This window comes from Lissotriton vulgaris, chromosome 2_1 (genome assembly GCF_964263255.1).
Source record: "Lissotriton vulgaris chromosome 2_1, aLisVul1.2, whole genome shotgun sequence".
Lineage (NCBI taxonomy): Eukaryota > Metazoa > Chordata > Amphibia > Caudata > Salamandridae > Lissotriton > Lissotriton vulgaris.
Window position 1 is genome coordinate 637,546,944 of NC_141687.1, and position 20,175 is coordinate 637,567,118.

Consider the following 20,175-nt stretch of genomic DNA (forward strand, 5'->3'; position numbering starts at 1 on the left):
TAAAGGTTTGTTCTGCCAACAAATCAGATGCTGTTGTATCATCAGGCTTATGTCTGGTCTTAATCCTAGAACAAACTTCGACACAAACTGTCCTATGTCCTTAGGATCCATTACATCTAACCCACTGTATTGTTTAAATGCTTTCAGTAACCTCTCATAGAACTCGTGAACTGTCTCTTTGGGCTCTTGAGTTGTTCGATCTATCTTAACCCAATCTATGTCCTGCACTGGCACTTTCTCCTTTAGCCATGTTATTACTCTTTCGTATTTCTCCATGACTCTGACTGATGGACCATTCGTCCGTGTGTCTCTCGGAGGCTCACAAGTAGGCCATTCAACACTAAGCTTGCATGCCGTCCACAAGTCTCCGGGTACTACGATATCGAACAATGTGTTCAAATCGATCCACAGTACCTTCGAGATCTTCACAAATCTTTCTACCTGCTTGTACCACTCAACGGGATTTTCTCTAAGCTTTGGGAAGGAATTGGTAAATGCCGCCAAATCCCCCCTACTCCAGGGTACATGAACGTAATTTCCGTTCGCGATTTCTCGCAAAGGGAAAGCTTCCATTCGCATTAGGTCTGTATCCGGGGACCTTGTAAGTGAACTCCTTCTCACGGATCCCTTCTTAGACCATCTTTCCTCCCATCTATCCAGATCTCTCCATATTCTAATACTCTGAATCAATTCCCTTATGTGTACCTTCAGCGCGATCGTTCTACGCTCATCCAGATCCTGATCCGAGCAAGTTAGCCTATGGTTACCCTGTAAAGCTTTGGTTCGTGACAGGTCTATCATATATCTATTTGCCAAATTCGATAAATTTTCATGAGCTGACCTCGCTCTCCGAGTAACATCCTTGGAGATAAACAATATTTCATCTGGTGCGTACAATTCTAATCTTTCTATTGCCACTGTGCCGTCAATTATTTCATCTAAGTCTGACTTCAAACTCATTACATCGAGCCGTTTTGCTTTTATTTCAGCTCTCAGTATGTCAGTCCTAGGTGGTTCGCTCATACCTCTCTCACCTCCACTATGCGCCCTACGCCTGAGCACAGGTGAGTTATGAGGAGTTTTCCTTCCATCTCTTTGTTCCCACCTCTCTAGATCCCAAGCTTTTCCATCTTCCCGTGGGGTGTGGTGGAACATTACTCCATCCCCCAACCCTACATTGCGTCGTTTTGGCTCGGTTTCTCCAGATACGAGATAGGATCCGCCGTTTTGTTCAACATCACTGTAACTCGCTTGCTGTCTGGTGTCGCTCAATAAACAATAAGGTCCTTCATGGCTCCCCATGCTCCCGCGATCTCGATCCTGATCACCAGAAGTATGGCGAGACGTTTCACGACTCCCTACATTGTCATGAATTTGTCTACTATCGCCGGATGCATGTCGAGACACTTCGCGACTCTCCATGTTTCCGTGATTCCAATGTTGCACTGTTTCACCCGGGGTATGGTGAGTGCACCTGAAAGTGTTACGATACTCCTGCGTCCTTCGTTCTCCTTCACTAAAGGTGACGCGAGGCACCTCGCCACACCCTGTACTCCTGTCATCGCACATTTGCCTATTGCCGCTAATAGTAGGACAATTATTTCCTCTGCTTTCCTGACTCCCTCTCTCCCACTCTGGGCTGCTTTCGCCAGCTCCACAATGAGAGAGGATCCTGTTATCTTGGTCTCTCCACTCAGCTCCTGTTTCTACACTTTTATTCCTAATCTCTTCGGCAGTATCCCAATCCTTCAGGTATTCCCTTAATTCCTTAAAGGTCTTCGGGTTTGGTCCCCTTAAGTCCATTGGCCCTCTTTGACGCCCTTGTTCTACCCAGGGACCTGTTGCCGCATCTAATGGGGTACTCCGATTCATCGGTGCTAATATCTGCCTCTGATCCCTATTCTCCATCTCTGCCCTGTCCCTGTGCCATCGTGCCTGTTCCTCCTGCTGGACCCCTTCTGGGTTGTAGATTGACACAATAGGGCCTATGGTAACCGGTACTTGTAGAGCATCTGGCATTTGGTAAGACCTTGCATGTTGTGTTTCTGGCATTTTCTGGACCACAAATCTTCCCACTACTCTTTGTTCGGAACTAGATTGAGGTACTTCCTCCTCTTTCTTGGCATCCCAATCTGTTACTGGGATCGATTTATATTCCCCCCATCTAGCTCCGTCCTCTTGTGGTAATATAGGACTTGCGGCCCCTCCGCTGTACGGAGGTGGTCTATCTGTCAATAGCCTCTCTATCAGATCTTCTTCTGTCTCGCTTTCCTCTTCTTCTTCTAGAGGTTTCTTTTCTCCTGTGGCTTCTATCATGGTGAACAGTTTGTCTGCTTCTATCTTTTGCACCCTCCATTTCTTAGCTTCCTCATCCCATTTGGCATCCTGCACTGCTTTTACCGATCTTCTCACTCTTTCTTGGCGCCTCTTTACGCTCTTTTCGTGTGCTGTTCTAAACCATACACTAAGTGCTTCGAACTGTGTTGGCCTCGGTAGAGGTCTCGTTGCAAGCATTACTGCTTTTAGTTCGTTCAACACATCTAGTTTAAACTTTCCAAATCTCGGAAACGCCAGTTCCTTACTCCCTTCAGTCAGCTTATTCCACTCGGAAATCCATAATATCGAGTGCAAGCCTACATTCACTGCCATATAATAAGCTGGTGTGCCTTCTGGTGGAGCTTCCTCTCCGGCATATAAGTTTCTTCTATTTCTCCTAAAGAGTGCTCTTAAACTCTTAAAACACTTCATTTTCAATAATCCACAATTTTCCTTTACTCTTCCTTGTTTATGTCCCACTGACAACCAACAACCAATCCCTACGCGGCTCTCGCTAATCGGCCTATCTCAGTGCGACTTTCGCTGACGTCTGACAAACTAACCAATCTCAGCGCGGTTCTATGCTGACGTCACTCGTTTCCTCTTGCAGCAATTCTCCTTCTTTCTCAACTCGTCTCACGATTTCATATGCGTTTTCATTCATACACTGAAAAATGACTACTTCCGTCCAAGCGATCACTTTTCTCTGACTGTACGGCCACAGTCTAACTGTAATTGTCACCTCAACTGACGAAACGTCTTCCCTCTCACAGTCAGACGATCGCCTCAACTGATAGGTTACTTACACACAGTAAACGTACGACCAGCGTCCGTTACTCATTCACTCACTCTTACGCTCCCCCTATCATCGGTCTGTCGGGAAATCAATGGTACCTCATGACTCCCTTTCAATGGTAGACAAATTACTCTGGGTGTTCGATACACCCGAACCACTTAAGTCCTCTGGACATAAGATTTCATCCGGTTGCGCGCGCTCACAACCTTCCCTCAATCACACTACAGGCATTCAACTCCGCTTGACATTACAACACAGGAACAACATAAAATACCGCAATCTTACAACGCATGACCCTTATACTCACTCTCGACCGACTCTGCTGCTTTTCTCTCGTCACACCATCAGCACCGTCTTCGGCTGCAATTCTTCTTCTGGTCGTCGATGACTAGGGACCTTGGGGTAAACTAAACCTGGCCTAGGTCGTCTTCCTCAAGAAGATAACCATCATTTCTCTGCTACCAACTGCGGGGAATGAGATTTTGATATCAATTTATGATCAATTTAATAACTTATCTCATTCATCTATTTTGGACCGATAGTATCTGTCATTGAGTAAAAGACAACCCCTATATAGGTTTAGACAAACCCCATTAACGGACGCCACTCTGAAGAACCACTTACAACTGATAAAGTTTGAAAGTTTTATATAAAAAATCAAAGTTAAATGCAAATACAATCCTCTCGGGATCAAAGTATACAAAAGAATACAAAATCAATTCCACATTCAGCAATTTAAAGCTTCGATGTGAAGTGGTTCCTTGGCGTCATCTACAGAAAGAGAAAAAGTATCAAGTTAAATCTGTCCCTACTCTATGCTATGTGACATCCCTACTTCGTTAGTTCCTAACCTAAAAAGGTGTCAGCAGTTTGACTTCCAAAGAAGTTCAAACTCTCTTAGCCTCTAAAGGTAACTTAAGTTTAAGAAGCAGTACCCTCTCTGCCTACCCATCCGCTCTTCTTAAGGGTCCTCGGCCTACTGCTCTCTTGCGCTCTGATCTCTCTCAGCGCATCTGCTCAAGTCATCTACCCTTGCCTTCTCTCTTGAGCAATTCCCTTACTGTTCCTAATCTCCAATTGCCAATTGCTACCTCCTCCCCGGGGTGCTGTCCCTAAAATACACAATCACAGTGTGGGTGGAACGCCCCTTGACGCCCACCACGGACTTTCCCCGATGATGTCAGCTTCTGGCTTCTTCCATTACTTCATCTCTTTCGTCGTCCGTTAAGTTGACCTTTCTTCTTTAGATGTCATCTTCATCTTCTTATTGGCAATTTCAATTGACACTTTCAGATCAGAAATCATATGAACTTAAACAAGACTTTAACTTACAACTGCTATTCTTTGACCTTCTAGGTCCTGTGAATGGTCATTCAAAAACAAATCTCAAATTCTTAGCGCTTCTCATCACGTTCAGGCCATAAACTTTGTCCAGCGTTGTCACCTTAAATCTAACAAGTGCTAGACTTCTTGGCTCTCACGTCCACATCAACTATTTACGACTCCTGTAAGTCCGCTAAATTATATACATCGGACTGTGTTCCTGCTAACCCTTGGTCAGTCAGGTTAGAATCACAAATGACCTAAACCCTTCTAACATTTCTACAAAAAAACCTTCTACCCAGTACAACCTTTAACACACATTTATATATATTCGTATTTGGCTAAGTCTTGATTATACTCGAATACATTTTACATAGAATATAACTACATAGAGTACGAGGTTATATGCTTATTCGTTACATCGTCGTATATACTTTCTGCGCACTTCTCCACGTTACATTTCTTGCCGCTTCTACGTTTAACGTTTTCACACGTACATGAATTCTACTTTGCACGTTCTACATTTCATAAGCATTTCTACATATCATCTCTACATCAGCCCACTACGTATACGGGCCTTCTAAATCTAATACATGTTCTAAAGTGAATACAGTTACATTTCCTATATTACTTTGGATTATCTCAGTTTTCTATATGCTATAAGTGTCACTTCACATTACGATATACGTTTCATTCCTACGTTTACACAATGTGCTTGTAAATATGCCCCATACATAATTTCTATTCAAATTTCCGCTCTCTCATCAGCAAACTCACAATGGAACAAGAGTCAGATGGAGACAACACAGCATTAAGTAGTTGTGTTGGTGTTGAGTTTGTCCTCCTGTTAATTGGTGATATTGTTTGTATATTAATTTGTTTTTTATCCTTCTGATATAGCATGCAAAGAAATGCATTGAGTCCTGTTTCATTTGTGGTATTGCTTTATTAATTCTTAGATCAAGAGTTTCATTACATCTGTAGTGCCTTTCAACAGAATGATGAAAAAACAAATTAATATACAAACAATATCTCTAATTAAATAGGAAGACGAACTCAAGACCTACACAATTACTATTAAGTTCCCGGAGAATGTGTATGCTGTGGACGGAAGGAAATTGGTTACGGGCCCTGCCGGGCACCATACAGGGGATATTCCAGTGCGTTACGGGGAACATCACAAGGAGGTGATCGATTTCAGCATCATACGAGCACCGCAATACGGAATCATTTTGGGTCTGCCATGGCTACAAAAACACAATCCCTCAATCGATTGGACGTCTCATGGTCTACACATGACGTCCTGGTACTGTCTCCAGAATTGCAGTGTGCAACAGGCTTCCATTGTCAGCGACCAGGCTGTAGCTCACGTGGTGGCCACGGCGGTGGAGAAAGCGGTTACTCTTCCTGGGGTGTATCGGGGGTACATGGATGTCTTCGACGAGGTACGAGCCAAAGTGCTCCCTCCGCATAGGATCTATGACTGCCAGATTGACCTGGTTCCGGGAGCTTGTGTACCCAGTGAAAGACTCTACGCCTTAACAGAACCTGAGAATCTACATTTGCGCTCCTACCTTGACAAGCTTCTCGGTCTTGGGTTCATCAGACCTTCCAAGTCCCCGGCGGCTTCACCCCTGATCTTCATCCCTAAAGCCAACGGAGAATTGAGGGCTTGCGTGGACTTCAGGGACCTGAATGCGATCACTGTAAAAAAACGGTACCCCTTACCGCTCATTAGTGTCCTGCTGGAACAGGTGAAGAAGGCCAGGATCTACACAAAACTGGATCTTAAGGGGGCATACCACCTCGTGCGTATGCGGAGCGGCGACGAGTGGAAAACGGCCTTCAAGACAAGATACGGTCTCTTCGAATACCTCGTTATGCCGTTTGGGCTCTGCAACGCCGCTGCGGCCTTCCAGTTCTTCCTGAACGAGGTGTTTTGTGACTTATTGGATGTATACGCAGTCGTATATCCTCATCTATTCCGACACGGAGGAGGAACATGTCCAACACATCGCAACGGTGTTACGGAAGCTCAAAGAGAACATGCTGTTCTGTAAGCTCATCAAGTGTGACTTCCATGTCACTTCCGTGGAGTTCCTCGGAGTGATGCTGAGCCCAAACGGACAGGAGATGGCAGAGAGCAAGATCAAGGCCGTTGAGGCGTGGCCGACCCCGCAAGGGGTAAAGGATGTTCAGAGCTTCATCGGGTTCCCCAACTTTTATTGGCGGTTTATCCGGACTCGTGGCCCGATCACTCAGCTTTTGCGGAAGTTGCAGGCGTTTGTGTGGAGTCCGGCAGCGCAACAGGCGTTTGTGGCCCTGAAGAAGGCATTCGTTACGGCTCCTGTACTAGCACATCCCAATCTGGAACTACCGTACGTGGTGGAGGCGGATGCCTCCAAGGTGGCGTTGGGAGCCATCCTGTCGCAGCGTCATCAACACACGGATGTGCTGCACCCGGTGGCCTTCATGTCCAGGAAACTGAACGACGCAGAAAGGAATTACCATATAGCAGAGAAGGAGCTGTTAGCGATTAAAGACGCCTTCACGGAGTGGAGACGTCTGTTTATGGGAGCCAGGCATGTGGTTACTGTGTTCACGGACCACCGAAACCTGCAATTTAAGACGGCGGCTAGGCACCTCTCTCCTCGACAGATGCGGTGGATGCTCTTCTTCTCCGGCTTTCACTTCCACATCATCTACAGGCCAGGCACTGACAACAGGAAAGCGGACGCCCTTTCCCGTCAGAGGTCTGTGTCGGTGCAGGTACCCGGACCGGTACACTCCATTATCCGTCGGAAGGCAATAGTGGGGGCAATACAACCGGATGCGTTCCTCAGGGGTGTCCAGAGCGGAATATGCTCCTTTTCCTGGAGGAGTTGGATTCAGTGCCACAGGGAATGGCAAGTCAAGGACGGAATACCGGTGAGCGGCCACCGTATACTGCTCCCAACGCCGCGACTACAGAAGCAAGCCTACAGTTGGTGTCACGTATCGACTTGTGCAGGGCATCTCGGGCGGAAAAGACGGTGGCCTGCCTGGGACGACATTTCTGGTGGCCGTCCATGAGAGCGGACGTCAAGAGATGGTGTGCTGCCTGCAGAACCTGCGCCGCCATGAAATCGGACCATAGTCGTCCGCAAGGGTTGCTACAGCCCCTTCCAACGCCAGGCCGGCCGTGGGAGAACATTTCCTTGGATTTTGTGGTGGGGCTGCCCGTGGACCAAGGATGTACGGTGATCCTGGTGGTGGTAGATTACCTCACAAAGATGGGGCACTTCGTAGCATGTAAACAAATGCCCTCAGCTGGTCAACTGGCATTACGTTGCTGAAAAGCGTGGTGCGGTTGCATGGCTTGCCCAGCCTTATCGTGTCCGACAGGGGGTCCCAGTTTACGGCCCAGTTCTGGAGAACTTGGTGCTCTGCGCTGCACGTCCCGTCGGCCATGTGAACGAGCTACCACCCCCAGACGGACGGTCAGACAGAACGCTTGAACCAGTCTCTCAAGCAGTATCTGCGTTGCTTTGTGGACCAGGGTAAGGAGGAGTGGGTAGATCCTCTATGGCTAGTGGAAGTAGCCTACAACAACGCCATGCATAGCTCAACCAAGGCTTCTCCTTTCTACTGCAATTACGGAGCTCACCACCCCAGGTTTCTCCCATTGCTGCATCCAGTCCTGGACCGCAGAATGCCTGAAACCTCCCGGAGGGTCGCTCACATCAAGGAAACACTCCTACTCGCTCGGAAGTACTTGGAGGCTGCCAAAGCAACGTACAAAGCCTCGGTTGATATGAGGAGGAGGCCAGGGCCAGTGTACGGGGTGGGCAATTACGTTTGGGTGTCAACGAGAAACCTACGGTTTCGCAAGCACAGCGTGTTTCATCCGAAATTCATAGGCCCTTATCGCATCACCAAGTGTGTCAGCCCAGTGAACATGAGGCTATGTTTGCCCAAACATATGCGAATCCATCCTGTTTTCCATGTTTCGCTGCTTAAACCCTCAACTGCACGGAAACATACGCCGCCCTTGCCCTGGAGTACGAAGTGGCGGGCATACTGGATTCGAAACTGAGAGGGGAGAGGTTGTGGTACCTTGTGGCCTGGAAAGGGTATGGCCCAGAGGAGCAGTTGTGGGAGCCGACGTTGGGTGTGTACGCGCCCCGGTTGGTGGCCTCCTTCCACAGGAAGCATCCCGCCTGTGCTGGCCCGTGATTCGGGGGCTGTTGGGAGGAGGATGTACTGTCAGGAATCCATTACCCCTTGATGCCACTCCTAGCAGCGAGATCTTTCACGGGAAAGCGAAATCGGCGGAAGAACGAACTACAGGTACCAGCATGCCTAGCGCGGGCCAAAGCGCAGGCTGGAAACGCCCATAAAAGACGTACGCAGTAGAGAGAAGACGTTGGATATTGAGATCCGTGCCGGCCTTCCTGGGAACTAGAGACCGCGGACCCGTGTCTCCATAGTATCTGCCGCGGACCTAATTAGAGACTATTGGATCAAGACCTGAGGTAAGATCGATCGGCTGCTCTTTTACAATCCCGTTTTGCAGCTCCTCGCGGTCGAGTGTCTGGCTAGGCATTCCCGTGAGTAGAGCGGGCAGAGACGGTATCACAGCTCCTCGCAGTCGAGTGTCTGGCTAGGCATTCCTGTGAGTGGAGCGAGCAGAGACGCACACCGTGGAGGTGTTTGCCACGTCCTCTGTTGTGGGATCATTTGAACTTTGGGTGTGCGCAGCTAAGTAACAGACACACACACCACGGAGGTGATTGCGGACGTTCTGTTCCTTGGAGTTAAGCGTGCAAGGTTGAGCAGCCGCTCCCTTAAACACAACAAACCTCGGCTGTGGCAGAACCGAGCATTACTGAGTTCTTTAGCATATGCTAGGTGCTCCTTGATACCTTGCACATCGGCCTCATAGAAAAAGCATTTGAACTATGATTCGAACGGCATTGTCGGCCGTTACTGAGCACAATGCCCTCCGTTGGGGAATACCCAGACCGGTATTCATGAGGAGGACGGTTGGTTTCGCAGTCATAGCAGTGGATCAAGGCTGATGCGGGTATCGTGGCATTGCAGCTTTACTATTTCTTGGTCCATTCACATCGTCTCTGATCGTGGTATCACCACGGTTCAGTGGGACCTCAACGTGTATTGATTTTGCTTTGCTTTGTTTTAAACAACCAATAAATACCTATTGGATATAACAAGTGGTAGAGCTGGGTTCTTCTCTTGCAGTCTAGGCTATCTCCCAACCCCGAGACAATCAGGCGGGTAATACAGTGGCACCACCAACAAAAAAATCCAGGCTACGATTACGAGCATTTTTAGTCAGTTGGGGCCCTACAAACAACCACCCAATGGCACGTTTGTACAGTGACAAGGTGGTTAAAATGTTAGTGCTGGACCTCCTCTCTTTTTCTTTTGTGGAAGGAGAGGGGTTTTTAGAGTTTGTGGCAGCCACCTGCTCCTAAATCAAATCAAAATCATACGTTCTTATATAGCCCCTTTCATCGTAAGGTCTCAAGGCGCTTGCTTTGGGAACCCGTCCTGGCTTTTCCCTGCGAGATAACCCCTACTGGGCATCTCCAAGGTGAAAGCCAGGCATCCCATCGCAGTGGGGCCGTAGTGGAGATTAAGCAAGCTATTGCCCAGAGTTGCAGAGTGTGAGCCCATGATTCGAGTAGGCACCGAGGCGAGAATTATCGAGTCCGTGGACATTTTGAGCTCAAGACCCTGCCGCGTCGGGGATTGAACCCTGGTCCCGGGTCTGACCTCTGTGTCCGGGTCTGCCTCCTCTAACTGGTGAGCCACACTTCTCCATCGGCGGAAGAACGAACTACAGGTACCAGCATGCCTAGCGCGGGCCAAAGCGCAGGCTGGAAACGCCCATAAAAGACGTACGCAGTAGAGGGAAGGCGTTGGATATTGAGATCAGTGCCGGCCTTCCTGGGAACTAGAGACCGCGGACCCGTGTCTCCATAGTATCTGCCGTGGACCTGATTAGAGACTATTGGATCAAGACGTGAGGTAAGATCGAGCGGCTGCTCTCTTACAATCCCGTGTTGCAGCTCCTCGCGGTCGAGTGTCTGGCTAGGCATTCCCGTGAGTAGAGCGGGCAGAGACAGTATCACAACTCCTCGTGGTCGAGTGTCTGGCTAGGCATTCCCGTGAGTGGAGCGAGCAGAGACGCACACAGTGGAGGTGTTTGCCGCGTCCTCTGTTGTGGGATCATTTGAACTTTGGGTGTGCGCAGCTAAGTAACAGACACACACACCACGGAGGTGATTGCGGACGTTCTGTTCCTTGGAGTTAAGCGTGCAAGGTTGAGCAGCGGCTCCCTTAAACACAACTCAGTAACTTCGGCTGTGGCAGAACCGAGCATTACCGAGTTCTTTAGCATATGCTAGGTGCTCCTTGATACCTTGTCAGGCGTTGCACATCGGCCTCATAGAGAAAGCATTTGAACTACGATTCGAACGGCATTGTCGGTTGTTACTGAGCACAATGCCCTCCGTTGGGGAATACCCGGACCGGTATTCATGAGGAGGGCGGTTGGTTTCGCAGTCATAGCAGTGGATCAAGGCTGATGCGGGTTTCGTGGCATTGCAGCTTTACTATTTCTTGGTCCATTGACATCGTCTCTGATCGTGGTATCACCACGGTTCAGTGGGACCTCAACGTGTATTGATTTTGCTTTGCTTTGTTCTAAACAACCAATAAATACCTATTGGATATAACAATGTTTTTCTTTTGTGGATGTAGGGCTTTTTTTTAGAGTTTGTGACTGCCATCCAAAATTGAAGTTTCCAGCAGAATCTACTTTGCCAGAGTGTCTGTTCTAGATCGCCATCACAATGTGCTGAAATTGGTTGGAAAAACTTTGCAGCAAAGTGCTGTTCATACTATACACCTGACGACAGACATGTGGACCAGTTGTCAAGCTACTGATTACATGTGTATCACTACACACTGTATCTCTTTAGTGGGGGTTAGGCAACAGCTGTCAACAGGTCTCAGCTCTGAAGAAACTTTTAAGGGTGTTCGACATCATGCAACAGTAGCCATGTTCACCAAGGAAAAATCCCATACAGCTACACGCCTCTTGGAAGACTTTAACAGCAAGGTACTTGAATGGCTGTGACCCAGAGGTCTGAGGATTAGATTTGTTGCCACAGGTAGTGGCAGTAATACAGTTAAGGCCATGGCAGATGGTCGCTATTTCTGCTTCCTGTGTTTGGCACATTGCATCAACATCATTCTGCAGGTCTTTCTCAAAGAGAAGGGCGTGTCAGTAACTGACTGACCATCTGCAGAATAATCTGCACTCATTTCAGCCATTCTTTTAAAGCCCAGAAGCAGTTATCAATCGTTCAGCATGCTAACAGAGTACCAGTTAAACCTCTCATACAGGAGGTGTCAACAACGTAGAACTCAACCTATTACAATGTCTGTTTGAGCAGTGCAGACCAATCAACGAGTCTGTCATGCAAAGAGGAGGGGAACATAACTAAAAGCATGTCCATTGGGATGGATGAATGGAAACAAGTCAAATGCCTGACAGAGATGCTATTGGTTTTGAGGTTTTCACACAGTCAGCAAGGAGGAGAATATGATGGGCCATGCTATCCCATTTTTGTATCTGCTAAAGGCGCAATTAAAAAATGTGCCTGACAGTTTCACAGATGTGGGCAATGAATATGAAGATGCGTATAACTTGATTGAGAGCTTAATCCTTCGCTTGGCTGATAATCCAAGGCTGCAAAGAGACATTGTGTCATCCAAAGAGTACATCTGTGTCACAATACTGGATCCATGTTACAAAATAATGTTGGCCACTTTCACTCCTTTTTCAGAAGGGGATCTTTCAGAATTCTCAGAGTGGATTGTTGAGTGAGCCACAGACTAGAAGAAGAACGTCTGGAATATACAGTCCTTCTCACGGAAAGAAGTTCTGGGGTGCAGCCTTCAACTTCCAAACAGGGCAGTCCTGTTGTCTCACAGCAGCCAACATCAGCAACAAGAACAGCAGTGGTAAGAAAACCAACAGGATCACAAGTATCATACACAACCTCTGCATTGGCTTGGTTTCAAATGGGAAGAATTAAGTCCAGTGCAGAGGTGAAGGTAAAACAAGTCGAGCTAGTGGCAGCACCAATGACCGTTGGGAAGATGTTCAATGATCCACATAAACCAAGAAAGGTTTATGTGGATCAAAACCCCTTGGTGCATTGGTATGCGAAGATGAACCAATGGCCACAGTTCAGCAGTTTGGCAATACAGTATCTGGCCTGTCTGGTAGACGCTGTGTCTGCTGAGCGTGTGCTCAGTGCAGATGGCGCATTTGTCACAGTGAGAAGGATAAGTACCTTGCCTCAAAACATGGAGAGCTTGATCATGATTAAAATGAACTGACAATTTAAACCACTGAATTACACTGGTAATGAAACTCCAGATGAGGAGGATGAGGGTGATTGGTAAGACTCAGGTCAGAGTGTGTCAGCTGACCAACTTCTGGGCGAACCACCTGAGTTTGAGGACGTACTCTACTTCCCTGACTAAGTAGCCCACCATAGAAGTTTTATTGCGAATTGCTTTAGAAAAAAAATGTATATAGCTAGGAGAACATGATGTTATTTATTTTGTTTGTTTATGTGTGACTGGCTTATGCAGCCCCACCATTTTAGGCACATGTATAGCTGGAGTGGAGTTGGACCAGTGTGCAATAAAAAAAAACGCCCCGTCCATTTCTTTGAAGGATATTGGAAAAACAATGCCGGTCTCTATCCCATACCTATTAGCAGGACTGCCCCAGAACATTTGATTCAGAAAGTCTGCCATAATGTGTGTTGCATGCTTCAAAGAGGAGCGACAATTGTGTGCCACCTTGCTTAGATTGGAACAGGTATATATTGCCCCAACGATTCATTTTAAGTGATGAATAATGTGGTGACAGACAGTGAGGGAGGATGAAAACTATAATTTGTACGCTTGATTGTGATGATTTGCAAATGTTTGTGGCATGATGGATGAACATTTTTCCTGAAGGTCAAAGGCCCTTCCCCTTTCACACTTAGTGAGATTTGCATTCCGGGTCCACTCAGTTTTTTGTTGTTTTTGTAACTGGTTTACAAATTAATCTTCAAAGACCTTTCTAGACTGTTTCATAACAAACACAAATCTACACAAACAAATTACTAAGTGTTTCTCTTCTTGTAAATCAACAGCAGTGCATTCATTACATGTCGATCTCTCTCTCATTTTGGTCGGGAGCCGGAACAGAGTTGGACAGATTTGTCGTTACTCGAAGTCAGGAGGATAATGGAAGTACTCAGGGTGGGACTACCTCAACAGCCAGGAGAAGGAAGTTATCAACTTCGGGGAAACCAACATAATGACTCTAAGAGGCTTGCTCTGCTCTGTGGACTGGTGAGAGATGTGTTAATTTGGGAAATGCAATGCTGCTGAGTGTGTGTGCTGGCTCAAATCTGAAACTACTCTATTATGTTTTTGGTTGGGTTGGGTAGAGGGGCCTGTTGTTGTAAGTAACTGGAGACAGACATGTTATGTCATCACATTATGCATGCACTTGGCTAAACGCAATGATGACAGTTGTGAGATTGAGCAGCCCACTATTTGCAGTCACTTGTCTATGATTGGCTGTAATTTGCTCTCACTTCTCAGTTAATCGATCGCACATGGGTCATAAAATGATTGATTGATTGTTTGCAGCAGGATATGCTCTTGCTCTGCCTCTCTGAGTCTTGTTGTTACACTTAGCTTCTGTCCTGTCCTTCTCCTTGACTCTACAATATCCTTTCTGATTTACAATCCGCAGGTCTCCTCTTATCACGCACAAAAAGGAGAAAGCTCCATAACACTTAACTTACCGGACCGCTTCAACCAGGCACCCAAGATTGATTGGACAGTCCCAGCAGATAGCAGATGCACCAACCAATTTGGCAATATAGTATAATTGTTCTTTTAAGAATCATTTTTTAGAACTGTGTTGGTTTACCTCACTCTACAATAATGTGTATACTACTTCTCATACCTAGATGGCAGGATATTTAGATACATTAATAATTTGGGTCTCTTGGGCTGAAGGACTGTTTCTGTTTGCAATGCATTTAACTGAACTGTCTCATACTCATTCCTTCATTTCCTTCCACAACACATTGATGATATGCTGCTCATCACCCTGATAAATATTGTGTTGTTCTGTAGTGTTTGTCTTTGTCACACCTATACACAGATCCCCTTTCCCATCCATTGATCAAATTCCTAATGCACCTCCGCCGGGCTGTGTGATTTACTGAGGCATGACTTTAATTTACACCATAAATGGATCACACACTTGGTAGGGAAGATGTGGTCAAAGCGGCATTGAGGTTCCGTGACAATTGTAAGTGGTGTTTTCGACTCGCACGAATATGGTCGAGTCTGGTATCTACGAACCGCAAATGACGAGTTTAGTGAGTGTGCGCAGTTTTGTTGTGCTAACTTAAATCGTTCGTTTGTTACGTGGGTTATTCATTTGTACCCACGGGTTCCATCTTAGATACGGCATCCATTTTGTTTCTTGCCCTCAAGTAGCCAGCGAACGGACGTTGTCCGTTTCGCGACCCTGGGATTCCCAAGACATCCGCGGAAGACACATGTTCTTTGAAAGTGTCTTTATGACGAGGGGGATGATACTGTAAGGCAGATGGCCCCGCTCGAGGCTCATCTTGCCGTGCCGGTCTATTGTCCCAGCCGTGCATCTCATTAGGCACGTCCCTTTGATGCCTGTAGCTCGTGTTTCCTGATACCTCCCCTTTTACACCCTTTTCGATCTCCCCACTGTTTCCATCTTCCTCTGCACCTGTCCTTGTTCCTTCTTCGATCTGTTTTATTGCCGATTGGAATGTACTAATGGTGGGAAGATGGGTTTTTACAGTTGGGAACCGCCAAATGTTTCCGCACTTATGCCCCGGACCTTGGATGTATCAAAGTGACCAAAGTGACCCCTTTCGGGGATAATTATGGGAACCGAGTTGTAAACCTTTGTGTACCATGCAACCCTATGGGAGAAATTTGTATAAAAGGAGCGATCCTCAGTAGCAATTTGAAGCAGTCTCCTCGAACTTACACTCGTTGTACTTCCTGTGACTTCTGTGTTCCCTGCAGTAAATAAACCTCGAATCTTTGACGCCGAAGGAAGTGTCCCGTGTCTCTGTCATTCGTACGCCGGAGCAGGTTACCCACGAAGGTTTCAGGTGTTGTCCCCTGGCACCGCTGGGTCTTAAATAACCCAGTCCTTCAGTTGGCGCCCAACGTGGGGCTGCATCAGTGGTACCGGTCCAAGCCCGACGATCGTGAGGAACTTCGTGTGAAATCTCCGAGGGAAGGTGCACTCCGCTTCATCGATCCTGTTGTCGACACAAGTGGCCCGAAGACTTTTCCCGCGAAGATTCCCGCCTCCTGACGGCTGCGACGGACTGCTGCCCTGACTGTAGACCTGTTTTGGCGCCTGGCGTAGACCTTGGTATAGCGAGACGATTGACGGGCCTTCCTGGTGACGCCATCGATCTTTGAGTTAAGTATTTGTGGGTCGCTCCCAGAGTTCTTGGTTGTGGTTGCTTAGTTGTTGCATGGTTCCATTGCATTTGTGGTTCTTGGTACTTTGTTGTAATATTTGACGACTGCAGCCGCCAAAGACCGAGGGTTGTTGCTCTTTGCAGGGACTTGGTAAATCCCGTAACCCTTGACGTTTGTGAAACTCGGCTAGTGTGCACGATGCCTGGTCGCAGTACTTTGTTTAGTTGTTTTAGACGTTGTGGTACGGATTCCCGACTGGAGGACTCGTGTCCGATACCTCCGGTTGGAACTCCCACTTATGAGCTCTACAGTAAGCACGGACTAGGCCCAATTACTTTTAATGAATACTGGATTCGTTATACCAAAAAAGATGGTGCCCTTAGTTGGCCACCTCATGGTAGTTTTGAGACCACGATCTTAGATAATCTTGAGGCTAAATTGTTTGAGAAAAAGTCAAGGCCGGCCATGTTTGATGCCTTTCGGTTGTGGCGTAAAGAAGCCCGACAGAAAGAGATCAGACAGACTAAACGTAATCAGAGAGATGGTGTTGCTACCATTGTAAAGAAAGCAGAGCAGTTTCAGCGTGATAAGGAGGATAAGGAAAAGGAAGTGTTTGATAGGCTACAGCGTATGTCCATAGATAAATGCTATCCTGTTTTGCCAACGGAGTCGATAAAAGGAAGAATTAGTTGAGGATCCTTTAATGTCCTATCTTATGAAATCACCACCTCCGTACGTACAGGGTACCGCAGCTCCTGTGGTTCCCCCTGTACCTGTTCCTCAACCTATTCCTCAACCTATACCTGCTCTTCCGGTTGTTCCTGCTCCTTTGCCTACTGCTGTTCCTACTGCTCCTCCGCTTCCACATACTCCTGCTCCCGCTACTGCTCCTGCTCTACTTACTCCTGTTGCTTCTTCTGTTTCTACCCCTTCTCTTGTTAGTCCTTTGTGCTATACTTCTCCATCTACTCGAAGTCGTACCCCTCCGGTTGCGGCTAGTTTCTTTAATTCTCTTGGACCTGTCCTTGGGTCCGTTGGTTCGGACGGTCCTCAAAGACGTAGTCAGCTCCCCGGTAACAGGGAACGTGCTGAGCTATATAACATGGCTATGGGTTGGATGGCGCACCCGCTTAGAAATCCTCCACGTGCTGTACTTAATACGTTCTGTCAATTCAATGTACCGACACAAAGATACGTGTTCGATGAAATGTGCAAGGTTCTGCGCGATCAGATATCGGCTGATGCACCTGATGATGTGTTGACCGCTTTGTCTGATCTACAGCTTCAGTTCTCGAACGGACTGATAGTGGATACTAACGTTCGACGTGCTGTTGAGCGGTTGTTATCTTTCCGTCCCACTCCTATACCCCAAGCCTTGTTCGTTGAGGATGTAGAGAGTCAGTTAGATGCGTTTGGTCAGTTTCCTATGCGTGAAGTTCCACCAGTATGGATGCCAGGTGATGCTGCTCAAAATCCACCGATCCTGCCACATTTCCAGAGAGTATGGATACATCTCCCATGGAAACGATCAGAAGTTTTACAGGTGAAGCAATCTTTGCCTGACCCTCGCAAAAACCCTGCAGGGTATTATAAAGAATTGTCGCAGCTTGTAGACGCTACGATAATGAATCTTGCCGATATCGACATGCTGTTCGGCAATGTCGTACCGCAACCGGTATGGACTAAGATTCGGCACGAAGATCACGCAAACGAATTAGGTGGCGATTGGGCTACTCTTACTGCGGCCGATACGCGACAAGTTGGCGGGGCTAAGCCTGAACAGCTCATTACTGCTCTCCCTCAAAGAATAATTACCTTAATGAAAACACTTATGCCAGCTATGAGGGTGAACTGGGACAAATTGTCAGCCTGTAAACAGAAGAAAGACGAGAGTGTCTCTGATTTCTTTACGAGATTTGAGGAGGCATTCATCGACCATAGTGGTCAGGATATGGGAACTGAGGGTGGTCAACGGTTGTTCGTGGACAAATTTGTGTCTAACTTATTGCCCGACTTGAGCAATAAATTAAAAAACTCTGAGAGTGCCTGGGCCGTTTCTACTTCGGCTCAAATATTGGCTACGGCGCAGTATTACGAAAATAGAGAGAAAGAGGAGAACGACCGCGCTGATAAAAAGACGAAAGAACTTAAAACAAAAGTGTTGTTGCAGCAGGCCTATCCTCCGCGTTCAAATCAGAATGCTCCTCAGCAAAATAGATCGTAGTCGCAATCGAATAGGTCACAACCTCGAAATGACTCCTCTTCCCAAATATCTTCGTTAGGGTACAATCAGTGTGCCTATTGTAGACAGGAGGGTCATTTAAAATTCAACTGTCCCGTTCTAAACGATCGTAATAGTGGTAACTCATCTAGAGGAGGTCGTGGTGGTTCTCAGCAGTCATCACGTGGTAGGGGTCGTGGTGTTCAAAATGATCGTTCAGATAACTCATCAAATTCCAATAACTGTTTTGACCAGCGTGGATCATCGCAAGGACGATCTGCGCAGTATAATGTAGATGATTATTACGTCGATCAGGGAACTGACGACAGTAATTACTAGGACAGCCATAGACAAGGAGAGGGAGTGGTATCAGTTCCGGTTGATCAGAGAGGGCCTTACGTCGCAGTTGCTACATCGGGCGTCGTTGAGCCTTTTCTGTTGGACACTGGTGCAGCGAAAAGTTCCATAATGCATTCGAAACTCCCTGGCGCACCTTTGTCTGGCTTAACCAATGTTTCCGTTGGATTCTCTGGCGCCCCCGTTAGCAATCCAGTTTCACGCCCTTTGCCCCTTACAATTGGGCCTCGTGAGCTTCAAGCTTCGTTGATTTTAACTACTGGTTGTGGTGAAAATCTTTTGGGCCTGGATTTGCTAAAACGTTTGTATGCAACTTTGTATTGTTCTCCTGCGGGTGTAAAGCTTACGTTAGGAGAGAGGGTTGTCTCTCCTATGTACTTGTCTCTCGATAAGCTTCCACCGGAATTGAGTTCTCTTCGTGCATCTTTGTGGGCCACAGGTCCCAATGATGTGGGCCTGCTTGACATCTCCCCTTATGTTGTTCAGCTGAAATCTAATGTACGGTTGCCACGTATTCCCCAGTATCGAATCTCTCTTGATGGTGAACGAGCACTGTTAGCGATCATTTATGATCTGATCGAGAAAGATGTTATTGAAGAAACGCGGGGAAACGTGTGCAACAGCCCTGTATTACCCATTCTAAAACGTACTGACCCTTCAAAACCGCCTGTTTATCGTTTTGTTATTGATTTACGGGAGGTGAATAAAATTGTGATTCCTCAGTTCCCTGTTGTGCCTGACATCACGGCGCTACTGACTCTGATTCCAGCTTCTGCATCTTGGTTTTCGGTGATCGATTTGAAGAATGCTTTCTTTAGCATTCCGATTGCCGAAGAAAGCAGAGACCTTTTCGGTTTCTCTCTTGGTGGTCGTAGCTTCCGGTTTAAACGCGCTCCTCAGGGCTACTGTGAGAGTCCATCGATTTACAGTCAAGCCTTGAAGGGTCAGCTAGATGCGTTTGTGTTGCCGGCTGGTGCGGCTTTGATCCAATATGTCGATGACTTATTGGTGGCTGCAGATACTCAGGACATTTGCAAAATTGCCACTATATCATTGTTGCAGCATCTCTGTGACTTACATCACAAGGTGTCACCTTCTAAACTCCAATATTGTTGTCAAGAAGTAACCTATCTAGGTCACTTATTGTCAAAGGAGGGAAGACGGTTGACCCCAGAGAGAATTGCAGCAATTGCACGAATGCCTGTGCCAACAACCCAAAGAGATGTGCGTGCCTTTCTAGGTATCACGTCGTATTGCAGGCAATGGATTCCAAATTTTTCATTGCTAGCGAAACCATTGGTGGCTCTTACGTGCAAGGATGTTTCAACTCCTTTACCATGGACGGAAGAATGTCAGAAGAGTTTTTCTGAATTGCGTGACGCATTGTGTTCGGCTCCTGTGTTAGGTACTCCTGACTATAGCAAGCCGTTTACACTATACGTTCACGAGAGGGAAGGTTGTGCTTTGAGTGTCTTAACGCAACCTTTTGGTGGTAAGCAGCGTCCATGTGCATATTTTTCTTCGACCTTGGACCCGGTAGCTAGAGCATTGCCGAGTTGCTTGAGAGCAACAGCGGCAG